The sequence below is a fragment of the Pyxicephalus adspersus genome, chromosome 1 (assembly GCF_032062135.1).
Source record: "Pyxicephalus adspersus chromosome 1, UCB_Pads_2.0, whole genome shotgun sequence".
NCBI lineage: Eukaryota > Metazoa > Chordata > Amphibia > Anura > Pyxicephalidae > Pyxicephalus > Pyxicephalus adspersus.
The window spans coordinates 41,292,679-41,309,688 of NC_092858.1; the positions used below are offsets into that span (position 1 = coordinate 41,292,679).

A 17,010-nucleotide genomic window follows, 5' to 3' on the forward strand; every position below is an offset into this window, starting at 1 on the left:
ATGGCACAGAGTGATCAGAAGGGGACAATCAATGGCACATGAGTGATCAGAAGGGGAATACCGGTATGAATGGCACATGAGTGATCAGATGTGTATGCAGCGTGGCAAGAACCCCCACTCCTCCAGACTGATATCTACCTCAAAAGACTTTTTGGTAACTACTCCCACCAACCATGACCTTTCTGCATTACACAATGGAGGAAAAAAGGTGGGGATAAATAATACCATCATTAAAATCCTGTTTATCGTGGGGGTTACGGTCCAAAGCCACCCACAAATAAATGAAAATCTGCGATACAGGGATGCCACCCCCAATTGCTTTTTGTTTTTTGTTTAAGCCATAAATTACCCCCACAGTCTTTAAACACATGCAGAAAACCAATGGAAGAATATATAGAGTTTTAGGTAAATTCAAAGACGTTTCACATTTATAGTGAGTACTGTATGTACTGTACAGTACTGTAATGCAGCGTAGCCTTTAGTTCTTTTTCAGAATCAAAATCTGCTATATACTGGTACCGCGATATATGAACCATGATATAGAGGGGGATTATTGTATATGACCAAATGGAAAGGTCTTTTTTAAATATTTACCATAACTTGTTCATTAAGGTCATCTAAATCTGTGAATCATTATCTGCGAATCACCTGGTTGCTGACCCTGTACTGTCTGACCTCCCATTGTGTCCCTTGTCCTGCTCTTATGGGCTGCTGGTCCTTCCCCAGATGCCATTTTTTGTGCACAGAAGTCCTTGGGGCAACCATGTGCTGGGATGGCGCTAATAGCCTCTGATTACTCTGGTAATGAGTGTGGAGTTAGATTGGGAGATTGGGATTTGGTCAGCACTGGTGCTGGACCAGGGCCTTACATTTTCTTAACATGCAGGTAAGGTACACAGAAAAAAAACTGACTAAAAACATGAAAACAAAATAGAACATGCTTAAAAAAACACAGAGGTGTAAGATACAAATTTCATGCTCAGATCTGCAAGGGGTGGTAATTTCTTTTGGGCAGAGTCCTCTCCTCCTTCTGTGTCATTGTTTGTATCTGTCTGTCATTTGCAACACCTATTTATTGTACAGAGATGTGTAATATGTTGGCACTATATAAATACTGTTTAATAATGTTGATCATATCTTCAAGACTGCTGGAACACTAATATTTTCAGGAGAAAAGGATTCACATTGGCAGTTCCCATACTTTCCCAATACAAGTTTCCTTCAGGCTTTAAGGTGTTGCTTGGGCTCGTATTTTCAGTTAACTTAACTTATTTTCAGTTAACTTAAAAAATCACTGCCTGAACATAGATCATTATTACTAAAGCAAATGACTTGGCTTGGTAAACTAGTCTAACAAGAAGAGAACTCTGTGTGCTAAAGAAACCTCTGTGGCATAAAATATGTCAGTCGATCATGTTTGATCATGTAATGTCAGATTATATGCTTTTTGCCCAGGTCTTCACATTAAGAAAAACATAACCAACCATCTGTACACAGATGTTGTGAAGAGCTATTTCTGTCACTGTACTGAACCCCTCCAAAAGAAAACTGCTTTACACTTTGTATTTTCTTATTTTTTCAGTTACAGTTTTTTACAATTGTGAAAGTGGGCTGCTTTTTCCTAATTGTGTCACTTGTCACCATAACCATTTTGTGATTAGGTTGAAGATGTTATAGAGTAGGTGACCCACATGGGGATCAATTAAAACCTCCTTTATTCCCCACCCCAAATTAAATTCATGAAAGTAAAATGGGTGAGATGATTTTTAAACACATTCTTTGAAGAGAAGGTTTGTCACTAACCTAAATGTGGTACCATGGGCTAATGAAAATGTATACGTATGTATTATACAACTTCGTGTGCTCTACTTTTTTGGTACTAAGAGAGATATTTGTGCTTTGTCGTTTTCTGTTATGCCATGCAATAGGGTGCCACAAATTACCTTAGCTTTCAAACCCAGAGGGCTCAACTTTTTGGTTACAGTGACTAATACCTAATGTGAAATCAATTTATGCATCTAGCTTGAGATCCTTACATCCATACAAGTACTAACACATAACCTATCCTTAGTGATTCTGTAACACAACTTTTCCCATCTTGCCCTCCAAGTCACATTACATGCTGCCCCTCTCACCACCATACACATTTTCCATTTTGAACTTAAGGATGCGTTGGGCCAAACAGTTCTAGAACCAGAGACATGATGTCTACTAAGTGTGTACATTCGGTTTTTAGAATGTTTTACCTGATTTTAATAATGGTGGTCTTTCTCTTTTTCATCTAGCATGTAAAAAAACAGAGGGAGACAAATATTTGCTTCAGCCATTCTCCACTCACCACCATTACCAAGAGCTGACATTTATTGTTTCTGGTCTAATTGATTGTAAGGTGGGGGATCATATACCTGGTGTTGTTGTCCTTTTGTTAGATGGAACATTTTGAATTTGTTGGTTGGTACTGAAAATAATTTTAATTAATTGCCATTTTCTGGCTTTAATTATTGGGCCTTACAGTTTCCAAGACAATGGCCCTGATTCATGAAAGCTCTCCAGGCTGGGGATAATACACTTTCAGAAGTGAAGCTGGGTGATCCACAAAATATGGACTGGATTTTTCAAAATTAATTGCTATTTGCTAGCAAATGTTTTGAATCCTGGACCAGATCCCTTCCAGGTTTGGTGGATCACCCAGCTTCACTTCTGAAAGTGTATTATCCCCAGCCTGGAGAGCTTTCATGAATCAGGGCCAATGACTACAATTATTAACAGCAAGGCCATATTTAAGCCATAGTGCATGATTACATTCATGGTTCTGAACGCAAATATACCCAATCTGCAGTTGCTAGATTTTCTCCCTAGACCATTTTGCAAGTTATTATTATCTTGTATTTATATAATGTTAACAACTTAGTCCTTAGTCATGTCAAAAAGTCTTCTTTAGAGGAGCTTATGTGCATACCATAGTGGAGGCAGTGACAGCATCGGCAATAATTACCTCCATTATTATTGGCAATGTTATCAATAAATATCCAGTTAATTTGTGTCATTGGCAGATAATAAAAAGCTTCCTCTTAGTAATTTATATTCAGTATATTGGTGTCAGTGGTATTACCATGTATCTATATATCAGTATTATATTTATGTTCAGTTATTGGCAAGATGAAGATCACTGAAGTACCTTCAGTACCTATGTTCAGACAGACTGGAAGGTTGCAGTGCATTTAACACTTTCTCATGCCCCTGTACCGCTACCTGTGGTGAGATGCTTTTACCCAAGGCAACCCATAAATAATGAATGGAGACAGCAGTGTGTGGTTCAGTCCCTCTGGCCTATAAAATGTTCAAACAGGTTCATTCGAGAACCCATGCAGCATTACAGGTGGCTGAGCAGCTGCAGTATTGAATTTAGCCTTATTGTTTGACTGTTCAAAGTAGAAGATTTGGAAAATTGCAACAAATATATAGGTGTTGTCTTCCCTGTTAAAACATTGTAAATTTGTTCAGATGGTTTTCAAATCGAGACGCTGCTCCCAAACAGCTAAGGGACATTTCAGGCCCCCTGTGAGTTTGGCATTTTCATTCGGGCTCAACTGCATGACCCTTTTTTTTTAAACATAACAGCATTTTACTTTGCAGCAGATTGAAGTTCTTTTCCCAAAAGCAACATGTTACCTTTTGGCTGTGCAATTGAAGCTTAAAGATTTGCACTACAGCCACATGCAAATCTGGTTGCCCACAGTGCAGTTTGCCTCTCCCAGCTGCACAGGAGCAGTGAGTCGGAGGCCAGAAAACCAGTTTTACAACACAGTTTTACTTGTGACTAAATTACAATTTGTCACACATGTCCTCTATTACAAATACATAACTAGGTTAGATAATCCTATATTTATGTCTGCTTTAACTATCTTCAAGTCCCATATCTAAAATGATTAGAAAGGAATTAATTGTTATTACTGATGATAAATGTTTTTTTTACAGGTTGTTTTTCAACCACCTGCCACATTTGCTCCTGATCACGGAAGAGCTGGAATTTTTTGTTCTAGGAGACTAGAAGGTAAGTGACAACCTGATTGTAAAATGATTATTTACATTTTAAAGGGGATCTGCTATCAAGCAGAAATGACTTTCACATCTAGTCAGATATAGTTGCATGTTTTGAGTAAATACAACAATGAATAACTGTCCTTGCTGACCTGATTCTAAAGGTACTGATTGGCTAGTTGGTGTTCTCATACTCTTCCTTTAATAACATCTTCTAATCACTGACCCCGAATGAGTATGCAGCTCTATTGTGTCTACAGTGTGTGACATAAACAGTTGAGAAACAAAAGCTAGGCAATTATTCTTATTCCATATGTTGCTTACACACGTGCAATAATTATCATAGGAAACTAACGACTGTTCGGAACCTAACGACCGTTCGTCCAACAATTGAGGATTGTCTTTGGAAACGAACGACTGTCCCGGTGGATCTGATTGAGTGACCATTCTCGCAAATCTCTTGTGTGTACGGTTGTTCAGTGATCGTGGGTGGTTCTGCAGTACACTTTCTCCTTTACACGTCACTTCCTGCATCGTTCAAATGATTGTATCTAGTGTGTGTACATTATTGGTGGATTATTTTTGAATGATCATATTGTTACAGCATGTACACAATTGTGCACAATACGATTGTTTAAAATAATTGTGCATAATCGTTGATCTGTAGTTAGTCGTTCGTTTTCTAACGACAATTATTGCACGTGTGTACCTGGCTTTAGATTGAATTTAGCAATTGTATCTTGCATAATATCTCAGTATAGGTGTTTGCATAATCTCTTCAATCTAGGTGCAGATATTTCGGAACAACCTTTGCTAGGTTCCATATTTCTAATAATGCACAAAATTCCCACTTCTAAAAAGTTTGGCTATGTTAGCTTGAATTTAAAAGTATAAATGGTTTCTATATTGATTTACAAATCAAATGTTGATTTACAACAGTGCAATGCTGATTTACATTTCACCGATGCACTTGTAAGTAAATTTGTCTTCAGGGTGCTTGAAATTTGGGTAGCTCATACATTTTGCAATGCAACATGGCATTTTTTAAATGTGTCTGTTTTTGGATTTAAAATAGTTTTCGGTGTTTGGTATGTTTCTTTTACAATGTTTTTTATTGAAGAACTTTGGAAAAACTGTAAAAAGGCAATCATCCAAAGTCAGATGCAAAATGTAAAGAATAAGGTCTATACAAGGGCCTTACAACATCGTTGTGCAAAGCTTGTAAAAGAAAAGGGGGTAGTTATGGTGTTTGACCATGGAAGAAACAAAGTGATAAATTTGAAGGTAACATTTCTACAAACATTTCTATAGTAGGAACTTTGTGAGATGTCCTAAATATTGAAATTACTTAACCACAGTGAACGTCAAAAAGGAAAACACATCTGTGAACCATTTTAATGTCGAAAAAGGAACATCTATACCTGGGGGAAAGAGGGAGCAATTACCAATATTGAAATAATCAGCAGGGAAGTTGCTTTTAGTGTTACGAGTTAGCTTTTAATATTGTAGTTCAATTGTAGCAACTCATGATATGTCCATTAACAGGACAATCAATTATTGTCATAACACTGATCCCAGACCATAGCTTTTATTTTATAATAAATATGCTTGTTTTGACAAAGCTCATTCAGGTTCCAAAGTATTTTTTATTGTCTGCCACAACATTATCAGTTGTGATGGTTCTCAGGTGTGCAGCTTCATGATCATTTTTTGGACTGCCCTTACTACTACAGTAGTATACCTGCTGCCTCATCGTTATGGGTACAGACACCTCCACCTCTGTTTTTTCTGCTGACAGGTATTATCACCCCAGTATGCATGTGGATCTGATCTGTTTGGCTTCCTAAACAGCCATTGGAGGCTCTAGGCTCATTCACATTAGATTATGACTTGATCTAGCTAGTATACTGAAATCCAGAGACTCTAGACCAAATCTCCATCTGTCCAGAGACTTTAGTCTTGTGTCAATGGACGAGTTTCACATAATTTTGAGATGTTTCTGAATAAATTTGGAATTCATTGACAGGTGCAGTCAATGTTCAACTGTCCTTCTTCTGACATCATTTAACCTGTTAAAGTGGGGTTTTGCACTCCTGTAGGATTGTATGGAAATGCAAAATGTGCTTAAAGCGAACAAAAGTCTTTAAACATTGGCACTAACAATAAATTGTTTGTGGGTCCCCATTCTCATTGTATAACTATAGGCATGCAGGGCTTGGTTTGTTATTAGGTTACAAAGGCTGTGGTTTGGGACACTGTCTGCTTGGGATGGTGCCCCCCAATCCCCCTTTAAATGTCCACAAGTCTTACTTAGCACTCCACTACTACTAACACTAAGCCTAATTCCCTGTCAAACATTTTGCGTCTATTTCTCCAATAGTAGTAATGTTGATCGCTGGTCAGTGAAGAAGTAATAAAGATATCATTGATTTTAGTTTAGTGGTTATTTCTCTTATTGCTAATTCTATGCGACTCACTTGTGGAATGGCATCAATGCTAACTATAAAATACCTGTTGCATGCTGATGAAGACAAATGTACATGACATTTTTCCTGATATTCTGTTTAAGGTTTTACCTTTTTTTTAAAAAAAGAACACTGGTTGGTTCAATAAGATGCTGTGTCTCTGTAGATATGTTTTTTAGTTGTATCGGTACAAAACTGATTTGTCTCAGTGGTCATGTTTTAGATTATATATATATATATTGTGACAGTGTCCCAAAAATGGCAGGGAAAGTGCATTAAAGGCTCCAGGTAAATGAAAGTGATTAGGTTTGTATAGGTTTTTAGGAAGAAACCAGGGACTTTGGGGCCCTGGTGCCGGCCAAGGGAGTGAAAGGGTGGGTTCCTGGACCCAACCCTGATTTGGGTTATATGCACCTGCACACAGGTGCAAGGAAGGAAGGAATTGATCAGCAAGAGGCTAAGAGAGAGCCAGTATGGATTCCAGGCTGAGAGAGAGCCAGAGTGGATTCCACGCTGAGAGAGAGCGAGAGTGGTTTCCAGGCTGAGAGAGAGCCAGAGTGGATTCCAGGCTGAAGAGAGAGCCAGAGTGGATTCCAGGCTGAAGAGAGAGCCAGAGTGGATTCCAGGCTGATATACTGTGATTTCATCATATTCAAAAACATTTGTTTTGTGAGCTATTGATTTCCTTTTTTGGATGGGACTTTCCAGCATTGGTGTAATTGTTTTCTATGTAGATGTGGAGATCTCTCAAAAAAAATACTAAATCACAGTATTGTAAGGCTCTTGAATTAATTTTTGTTTATATTGTTGTTGTTGTCTTTTCAAATCTTGATTACCATGATTACCTTTTTTAACACAGTGGATTTATTTTGAAGAAGAATTAGACCCTTTACATTTTTAGCAAGGTTGGAGGAGTTTGTGGCTATTTTGGTAGTCATATCCAGCCAGCATTTACCTTGCAGAAAGTTGCTGCCTGCCAATGACCTCACCTGTGACACAACTACATGCTGGAACTCATTGTCGGCGATGCTGTAGAGGCTGCTCCTCTTCCCTACCTTCTCCTCGCTCTAGTCCTCTTTACCTACCATTTTCACCTCATCTTTCTCTCCCTCTTATCCTTCTCCATTTCTATCCATGGCCGTAAACTTAACATGACCTGGGCATGTCCCACATTATTAAATCCCCGTCAGTGATTTTTTGGATGGCAAGGCCACAAGTAAAATGCTCCCAAGCGTTTACAGTTTATTGGAATTCTGGGTATCAGTATAGCAGGGGTAAGGGTGTTGAGGTTGGTTTGTAGGTAAAAATAAAATTATGTTGAGAAGAGATGTTGAGTAGTTTATAGTAGCCTAATAATATGTTTCTAGACTATTTTTGCTTGGGCCTGCTCCAGTTTCTTCAGGTGTTGTTGAAGTATGAGAGATGTAAATGGCATTTAGCACAGTAGCTGTTTGGGAAGACAGCCAATTCTGTCTGCAGTCTTAATTTATTACATTGTGTATACATGGTTACTGGCTTTATTCCGTCAGTCCTGGCTCTCACTCCTGTACTTTATTTTAACATACAAACATAAAAAGGGTACTCACTTTTTCCTGTCAACAGTAGACGGTCTTGGTAAGTGCCTTACCATACTTACGTTTGCTGAAGTCTTACTAAAAAAAGTGTTTATATAGAAATATTATAACAGATTATCTAACCACATAACCAGTGATGTTTGAACCAAGCTTTCTTGACCCTTTTTACCATGGAGGAACCCTAAAATAACTTTCAGGTCTTCAGGGAACCCCCACTATATACCAACGCTCACCTGTTACTAGTATTAAGTAAAAAAGGAAAATATATTCAAAAAAGCTAGGCATTCCCTTAAAGCTTTTAGGAGAAATCTTGCCAATGTGATATATTTAGAAATGCCACTCCATCCCATTCATTGGGTTTCTTACAGTGCATCTGCGCAGGACACATTATTGGAATTTGAGTCTATTCTGAAGTTCAAGAGGCTACATGGATTCACTGGTTGAATTATGTGTAGTAGAAGGATGTTACAATCATTAGGTATACGTCCCTTCACTCCCTGAGTAAGTTACACTGCAATTGTTAAACATTTGACTGTGCTACTAATAGGGACAAAGAACTAGTCTGGAATATTTCTGTCTGTGCAGTAAGACATATACAGTAATTATCTCTACTCTGTCACTGAAGTATAAAACCTGTATATGCTTGAATGATTTCACATAGTGCTATGAGATCCTAAGAGCTCTGGAGTGTATCTTGCTCCGTTGCTGAATTTTTAGGGGAATTTTTTTGTGTATTGAATTGTTTAGTGATAGGAAATTTTCACATGTGACAATTGCATAAAGAGATACCATAGAGAAATATGACCCCTGCTTCCCAAGTGGTGGTTTCTGGGACACATGCATTTCCTGTGATGTTCTGTGTGGCTTTTAGTAGATTTAAGTAATGTTAACAACAAGTCTTATGAGGCAGGAGACAACTACTATAGGATAGTTATCGTCACTGACCAGCTCTTCTAGCACATAGGTGGTTCCTGATCAGATCCTTTGGTGTGACTGCAGTCTCAGACAGCTTTCTGTAGCATGTTCTTCTCTGAGTGTCATGTGTGGTGATCTCAGGGGCCGCACTTGTGGTCTCAGTATCATGAAAGTTGACCACCAAAGACCATGGAAGTCACTGCTCTGTCTCTGCCACCTCTTGCTTTGCTGGTCATCCCATCATTGGGATGGATGCTCTCCCCAACTAATAAAGTGTGGGAGGTGAGTATATGCAGAGCTTTTTCCCTCAGTGAGGTCAAGATTTGCATTTTTTGGTTTTTGATCATAAAAATCCAAATTGTTACCACAAAACCAAACACAGACAAATAATAATGGCTGTATAAGACAATGTAGACACTGTCACCATTTCCTGCCAGGGTCCCTACACAGCATTACTTGTCCATACAATTCCTACACCTTTATTGCACTTAACCTAGTCCTTAGTCCTTGCCAGTACAGTCATATTAGTTTAATTGTTTCACTGGTTTTAGGGGGGTTGTGGTGTCATAGGAGTCTACAGTTTACCATTCATATTGTATATCATGGCTAAATGAGTTTTGCCACTAAGTTTGTGTTTGGACAACTAGGCTATGTTTACTACACTTTCATGCAGCAATATCACAAGAACCCATTATGACCCAGTATGGTAGCTGAAACTTAAACCTAATAATTAGATTGCGACCAGACAGGTCTTTTATTGCAAAAGGGCCAGTCAATGCCCCTTCTGCAAAAAAATAAACATGCCCACCTATTCAGTTTTTATTTACACTCACTCCCCCAACCAGGTTTTTTTTAAGGTTCTGTATCTTGGGCCATCTTTATTGACCAGTGCAGAATGATATACTGGAAATCCCACATACGCACACAGGAATTCATTCATTCCCGGCATTGAATGATAAGTGATTATTGAGAAAAAGATTGCAACCAGGCAGATAAGTTTGTTTTATTGACAACCATAAACCTGCTTAGTAAAAATCCTTTATCATATTTGTTTAGTTCTGCTTTAACATCCATCAGCTGATTTACTAATCTATCCACTTACAGTATAATTATTTAAAACAAAAGGATGTATGCAGGAATGTTTTCTATTCATGTTTTCTATTCTTAGGTGAAAGTCCGTGTATACGTAGCTCAAGGTTCATCGGCTTTTGTCAGAGCTTACAGCCAAAGCTTACAATTATTACCTTAATAGCTCCTCTGCTGAGAGGACACTTCCAGCTGTCTGCCCAAACTTCTTGGGTATCAATCCCAGGAAGCAAAAGTCTCAGATCTTTCCAGAATCACTGGGCAGACTTTTCTCTGTACAGTAATGTATCCCTTTCTGTTCAGGCCCCTGTCAGCTTTATTTTTGGTTTGAATAACATAAAGATTTGGATGCCCTTTCAGACTTTTATTACTATACACACCAAAATATCATGGTTGTCACCAGCACTACAAATGAGAGAAAAACTGCTTAAAAGGGGATTTCCCTTCACTTTGGAGAGTTTCCTCTGACTCCTTATTTTCTGTAGCTTTTCTGGAACAAAAAATGTAGGGAATTCCCAAAAACAAACACAATGATTAAGAGCAAATGTAAACCCCAACTCGATGACGGTTTTCTCATGAACTATGCATCATAAAAGCTTGCCATGTCATACATTATTGCAGTGTTTCAGATCTTCTGTAGTCTCTGTGGAGCCACTTCCTCTGCATACCTTTGGCACATTGGGAGCTGCCTTTCATTGCTTAATGTTGATATGGGTCATTTGGGTCAGTGATGGAACACTCCTGAACAATGAGCATCAGCAAGGCTGCTCAGAGTTTCACTGTAAGTGAATGTGATAGAATGACCCTCATGTACAGAAGAGTGATATCTGTGAGGCCTAGGTTCAACGACAAATGCCTAACTAGAGGCTAATCCAACAAATCAAATAAATCAGACAAACCGCATGGAGAGAACCAGTGGCAAACCAAATTGTTGCATGAGAGCAGGTAAGAGGGAAAAGCAAGGGTCAAATATGGGAAATAAACAAATCAGGTGAATTATCAAAGGGGTAGAGTTTGTCATCAGAGAGCAAGCTGAGGCTAGTCCAGGCAGCAATCAATAAAAAGGTCAAAACTAGGTATTGAGGTTGGGTACACACGTGCAATAATTGTCGTTTAATCTTTCACAATCCTTTCTAACGACAAAAGACTGTGCGATGCATGGACGAGTTCTGTACATACAGCGCCATTCTGTTCTACGGAGAGGAGAAGGATGAAGCGGCATCTCTCTTCCCTTCATTTTCGTTATGACCATTTCTCCTCCGTCGTCCGTGGATCCACCAAGATGGCTGTCTGGACTTTGGACGACGAGCGCTGTACACACGCCAGATTCTCATCCTATATCAGCCCTTCGATTATCAAACGAGAATCATCGGATGTGTATTGTACCCTAATCTGGAAAGTGAACCCTTAGCAGTTACACAAACACTATAACAAACAAAGTAATCAGGTGCTGGTTTGTTCTGCCCCCGGCCAATCAGGGGTCAAGGAATAGGTCAGGGTTACAAGGGGAGCAGATCTCCAAGTCAGCGTGTGTATTTGCCCCATAAATTATTAAACTCTTGTTAAGACTGTACATGTAAAACATACTGTTGCATAACAACAAGTACAGACATCCCCCAAGTTTGGTATTTAAAGGATTTGTGTACTTTCCCTGCTGTACGGTATTTTTTACAAAATGTTTGCATTAGTTTATGTCCCCCATGACAGTGCCTATTCCTTCCTTTATATTTATTTTGTGAAAATAGTTTGTCTGTTAGCCCTAAAAAGTCCCAAAATTATTCAAGATCTGCCCCTGTCCCCATAGATTTTAATAAGATATGCCTCGGGTCAGGTTTGATGAGTTTGGAACAAGTAGTTAAGCAGGGTGAAAAGTAGCTTTCTTTCCTCCAAGTAAGTTTTTGTTCAGCAATTCAAATTATTTTGTAAATCAAAGCACACAGATTGAGTATATCAAAAGATCCAAAATGTACACAACAAAACAAACACATAAAAATACAGTTATTTATCATTATTTTTTATTTGCATCTGGGGCAGAAAGCATCTTGTCCTAGCTGAACTAGTTAGACTACCCTATAGGAAAAATAATTCTTGATCTTGCCAGAAATGAAATGTTCTTGACACTTTCTTGTGATTTAAAAAGCTGATTCATAAGCATTAAGCAATGTTACATTGTTTGTGTAATCTGATAATCTCTGATGAACAAAAAGGGGTGAATTTGTTTGAAATCAATCCATGGTGGCAATAGGGGAGGAGTGAACAAAGCCATCCAGTATAAAAAAGAATGTTAGTTGCAGGATTACCTAGTGAAATATAAGAAGAAAAGGGCCAGATTTTTCGTTTTGGGTTTTGTATATGCATTAATGTGGCTATAGACATTAGAGTACAGTGAAATATGGTTAACTACCCCACTTAGAGGGTGAATAAATTTGTTCCATAACTCATGAGATGGTGGTGATTGCCTGAAAGCTTAAACAGATTTACTAGGGTATATTTTATACTTTTATATGAACAAAGCTCCCAGAATTGTATCTGCTTAGATCTGCTTAGACAATAAAGAGAATCTTTGCATTGTAAGGTCCAATTATGCTGGCCAGGCCCCCTGCCCCTTTCTAAAATCACCTACAATATGTAAGTAAATAAACATTACTTTTAAAGAAAAAAGTTGACATTGTACTTCCCTCTTCCCTTGTCATTTGCAATCTGGGCAAGTCACCATTCTTCCAGGTAGATTTCTGCAGAATGCAGAACAGACAAAAACTCACAAAAGGACACTCCAATCCAATATGCAAGAGCATATTCATGTTAGATTTCACTTGATTTTTGTTCTCATGAATTTTTAGTCCCAGAAGGACTAATATTATTTCTATGCATGTATGTTTTCCAGCAACATATATATGAGAAGGAGGAGAAGGTCCAGCTATTGTAAGCAGACCTTTCATGTTAGTGCATGGGAAAATGTATTTCATCTTTATCCAACAGTGGGTACCAGGTAAAATGCCATCTGTATGTGTGCTTTTTAAATTTAGTTTAGTAAAGCATTGTTCAGGTAATTAGGGAGGACATGCAGTCTTTTTAGTATGTGGAATGGGAAAATATTGAACTTGGAAGCTTACTATTGCCTAGGGCCATGCCATTCTTTAGACCACCACAATAGAATTTTAAAACTTTAGTAACTACTATGGCATCAGTCATTTTTTGGTAACCTTGTTTGTTAGCTTAAGGCTAAAATGCAGGCCACAATCACTTAGGGGCACCCAAAAGCTGGTAGGTTTGAGTTTGGACTACTTAAAAGGTGATATGTATCCTGAAAAATAAATGTTTTGAATGGATTTGAGGCAGCACTGGGTAAGAGCTGACAAAAGTAATCAACATTTACATGGCATATTTATATACTGTACTAAGGAAGTATAAATATGTGAATCTGAAGAAAGTTGAGTTAGTTCTTAGGTTTAATGTTTCATTACACAAAAGATGGAACAACAAAAAGGTAAGTTGTCTGGTTGTGTCTGGTTCAAGCAATTTGAGTATAAGTAGAGTCAGAACAAATAGGTTAGTGAAAGAACTGACAGTCAGGTCACTTACCATCTCCACAAAGTTGGCTCTGGCAAGCAAATTTTTTAAAAAAAATACAGTCAAAATGTATATATTTAGTTTTGAATGTATTAAGTTAGAGCATCTGCCAGGTTTTTACTGGTATCTTTATTTTTGTCCCTCTGCCAAAGGTTTTATTAGACAGAAAGTAAACAAAAAAATCTGCTACAGGAACAGAAACCAATAAAAAGCCAATAGAGGTTGTAACCTTACTTGCTCTACTCTCACCCACTTTTCAACTCTTCCCAAAAAAGAATTGTGGTTCCACTTCTGCCTGAAATTCTATTATTTCAGACTGCAAATATTTTGCAAATGTGTGCATTGTGGAAAGAGCCCAATAGTTTGTCTAGAACAGCGGTCGCTAACTGGTGGTCTGCGGACCAGAAAATGTTGGTGGTCCACGGCTCTGGCCAGTGCGCCCTGAGCGGGGTCAGGAGAGGAACCCAGCTGGGATGGTGCACCGGCCAGAGCGGAGGACCATGTCCCTGTACGGATTGCTGGCTCAGGGTGGTGGGCGAGTTGTGTTTCTGGACACAACCCGCCCACTCTTGAGCCTGCGTTAGGAGAGTGGGTGGGGTCTGGCATCATATCGTCACTATGGGGGATGTTTCTTCCCCTTTGAGTGACACGTGTATGCGAGGTCTGGTAAATTTAGTGGTCTGTGAGTCCGAAAAGGTTGGCAACCACTGGTCTAGAAAACTCATGCAGTGAATGTTACTGAGACCTGGATTTCCTCTTGAAGAGTTTGCAGCACACAGGACAAGAATTTGATGAACACATCCAATGACAGGCTACCACGCTGACACACCTGTCTCTATCTTTTACAGAGGGCTGTGGTGGATGTCAAGAATGACATTAGCGCAATCTCTATAAAAGATAGTACATGGCTAGCCAAGACTCCATTTTCTATTAGTCAGGGGCAGAACTTGGAACTGAAAATTTAGAGACAGCTGGCCATAATGTTTGTCCTGAATTGTCAGAGTATTCCATCCATAAGCATTATTGTCCACTGTTTGTGAGAGCTTTCAGTACGGGAGGTGGAATTGTCAGTCCAAAATGGACTATGCCATCTGACGCTAGAGAGAAGCTTTTCATGTTCATTAAAATGATTCAAACCTGGATTAGTGACCAATTTTACAAACCTGTTCCTGTTGCCAAGGAGTAAATGCACCACCACCTACCACAAATAGTGCCACCACCACAACCACAAGCAGCAGAGTTAGATTAATACTGGCCTCAGGCAGTCCATGGTTCCTAGAATTTGCTAAATGAAATGATTTTTAGGCAAAGTCCACACAGATGTTTTCCCCAGCGTTTAACCCGAGGCTTTAAAAGCCCATGTTTGAAATTCCTATGCATTCCAACAGGCTAATCTACACCAGGGCGTTTCTTGGGGCACATTTTTGAGCATTAAAGATAACGCTCATTGCAACTTTTTAAAAATTAAAACTCGGGGTTAACATGAGTAAATGCGGGTTAACGCGGGTAAATGCATCCACTGCTTTCAATGGGGTCGTTTTCCCGCATTTATAAATGCTTGCAGCTGAAAGGATCTGCAGGTTTCTTGGCTCTATTCCTCTGTGATCTCTCACCATCCCAGTGTACTAGTTTATCTATTCTAGATCTGAAATTAATTGGCTACATATTTTCAGACACGTACAAAACACCTCATAATTCATAAATAATTGACCTTATCTGAGTTAGCAAAATTAACAAGGACACTCGTCTCGACAGAACATTAGATTTATAGAATTTAAACAACCTAGGAATACATTCATAACTAAGCTAGAATCTGAAACAAAATGGAGTGTGTCAGGAACAAAATGGAGTGTCTCAGACCCTTTCAGCAGCATTGACGTTTTTCAGCAGTTTAAAGGCAAGATTTAAAACGCCTGAATTTTCAAAGAGCTTTTAAAGCCTCAGGTTAAACGCTAGAGAAACAGTCCGTGTAGACCCAGACTTGTGATTTTAATGGTAATTTTTAAACCTTTTGAAAAAAAATGTAAATTCTAACTCTGAATTTCAGAATCTGGTTAGATTGTTTTTACTGAACTGACTCTTCTTTTCCGTTTAGCACACCTCTGTTTGTAAGTGGTTATTATTCTATTTATGTTATTTGTGGTTTTTTTATGATAATTAAAAGGACAACAGTTTAAAACCCAAGGGGCAGCCTTCAGTCTGAGGGACACTTGCTGCCCTCGGCCACCTCCCTTTGGAGGCTCTCAGGGGTCTGTGTTGATGCTTAATCAGGAGGAAAAGGAATTTTTTAAACTGACTTCTTTTTCAAGGGTCCCCCCATGTTTAAAATGTGGTGTTTATTGACAGTGGCCCTTAAAGTGACATAGTTGGAGATTGTTACAAGTTGTGAGTGAGTTTTCTCATAATATTTACAATAATTGATATTACATATAAATGATTCTGAACTCTTTTCTCTCCAATTTTACAAAAATATTATGTGACCTCTGGATGTTTGACCCGACTGTAGGACAGTTGGATACCAGTGGTCTGGAGTCACTTCAAGGTCATATATATTCGACCTAGTGGGAAATATTATTTTGAGGTTTTGACCCACTGGCTTGTTTTTTCCATCCTATCTCTTGATGAGATCAAACTAGCTCTATAAAAATGTTGGATTGTATTGGAAACTAAATATTTCTAGGGATCAGGATACACAAACAGTCCACTTTTTTAGGACATGGACTTGATATATTAACAAAGAGTTTTCCAGGTAACAGTTAATTAAACTCATGACAATGTTTCAGCATACCACTTGATATGACACCGAAAAACTCAGGTCAGGTACTCTAGGAGCATTAGACTTTCCTTGCTCCCAAAGTACGAAATCTTTATCCTTTAAATGATACAGGGAATTTTTTTCTGTTTTTGTTTTAAAGTATTCTGATTAGATTAGAATGCTAAAGTTTTCTTGTTTGTTACTTACCTTTCTGCTTGCCTATAGATTGGATGTTGGACCACATTGTGTTTTGTGTAATAACATAACAATTTTATGATGTTATGTTATTTTGATTTGTATTTTTTTATGCTGTTGTTTCTTCTATGTGAGTTTTGTATTGATAAATAGTTTTGATTAGAATATTTAGTGATATGAGGATAACAGGGTGTAAGTGACTGTATATGTTGTTAATTACTATATTATCTGAAAAATTATTAAAGATATTTGCAAACTGCCTCTGTTTCTTAAGTAGGTGTATACCACATTACAACAGTATAGTATAAAGCTACGTACACACTTCCAATTATTATCGTCGGAAAACGAACGACGAAAGTTCCTGCACGATATACACGAACGATCGTATAGCACCGATCCTGCACATAGA

General features: G+C 38.4%; 1 protein-coding gene across 1 annotated transcript in view; it reads left to right on the forward strand.

Annotated features, from left to right (window-relative positions):
• Positions 1 to 17,010, forward strand: part of STAT6 (signal transducer and activator of transcription 6) — a 97,111-nt gene that overhangs the window by 26,549 nt on the left and 53,552 nt on the right. Inside the window, exon 2 of the mRNA XM_072398466.1 lies at positions 3,979 to 4,054. The gene's annotated coding sequence lies outside the window, so the exon portion shown is untranslated. The remainder of the gene's footprint in view (positions 1 to 3,978; positions 4,055 to 17,010) is intronic.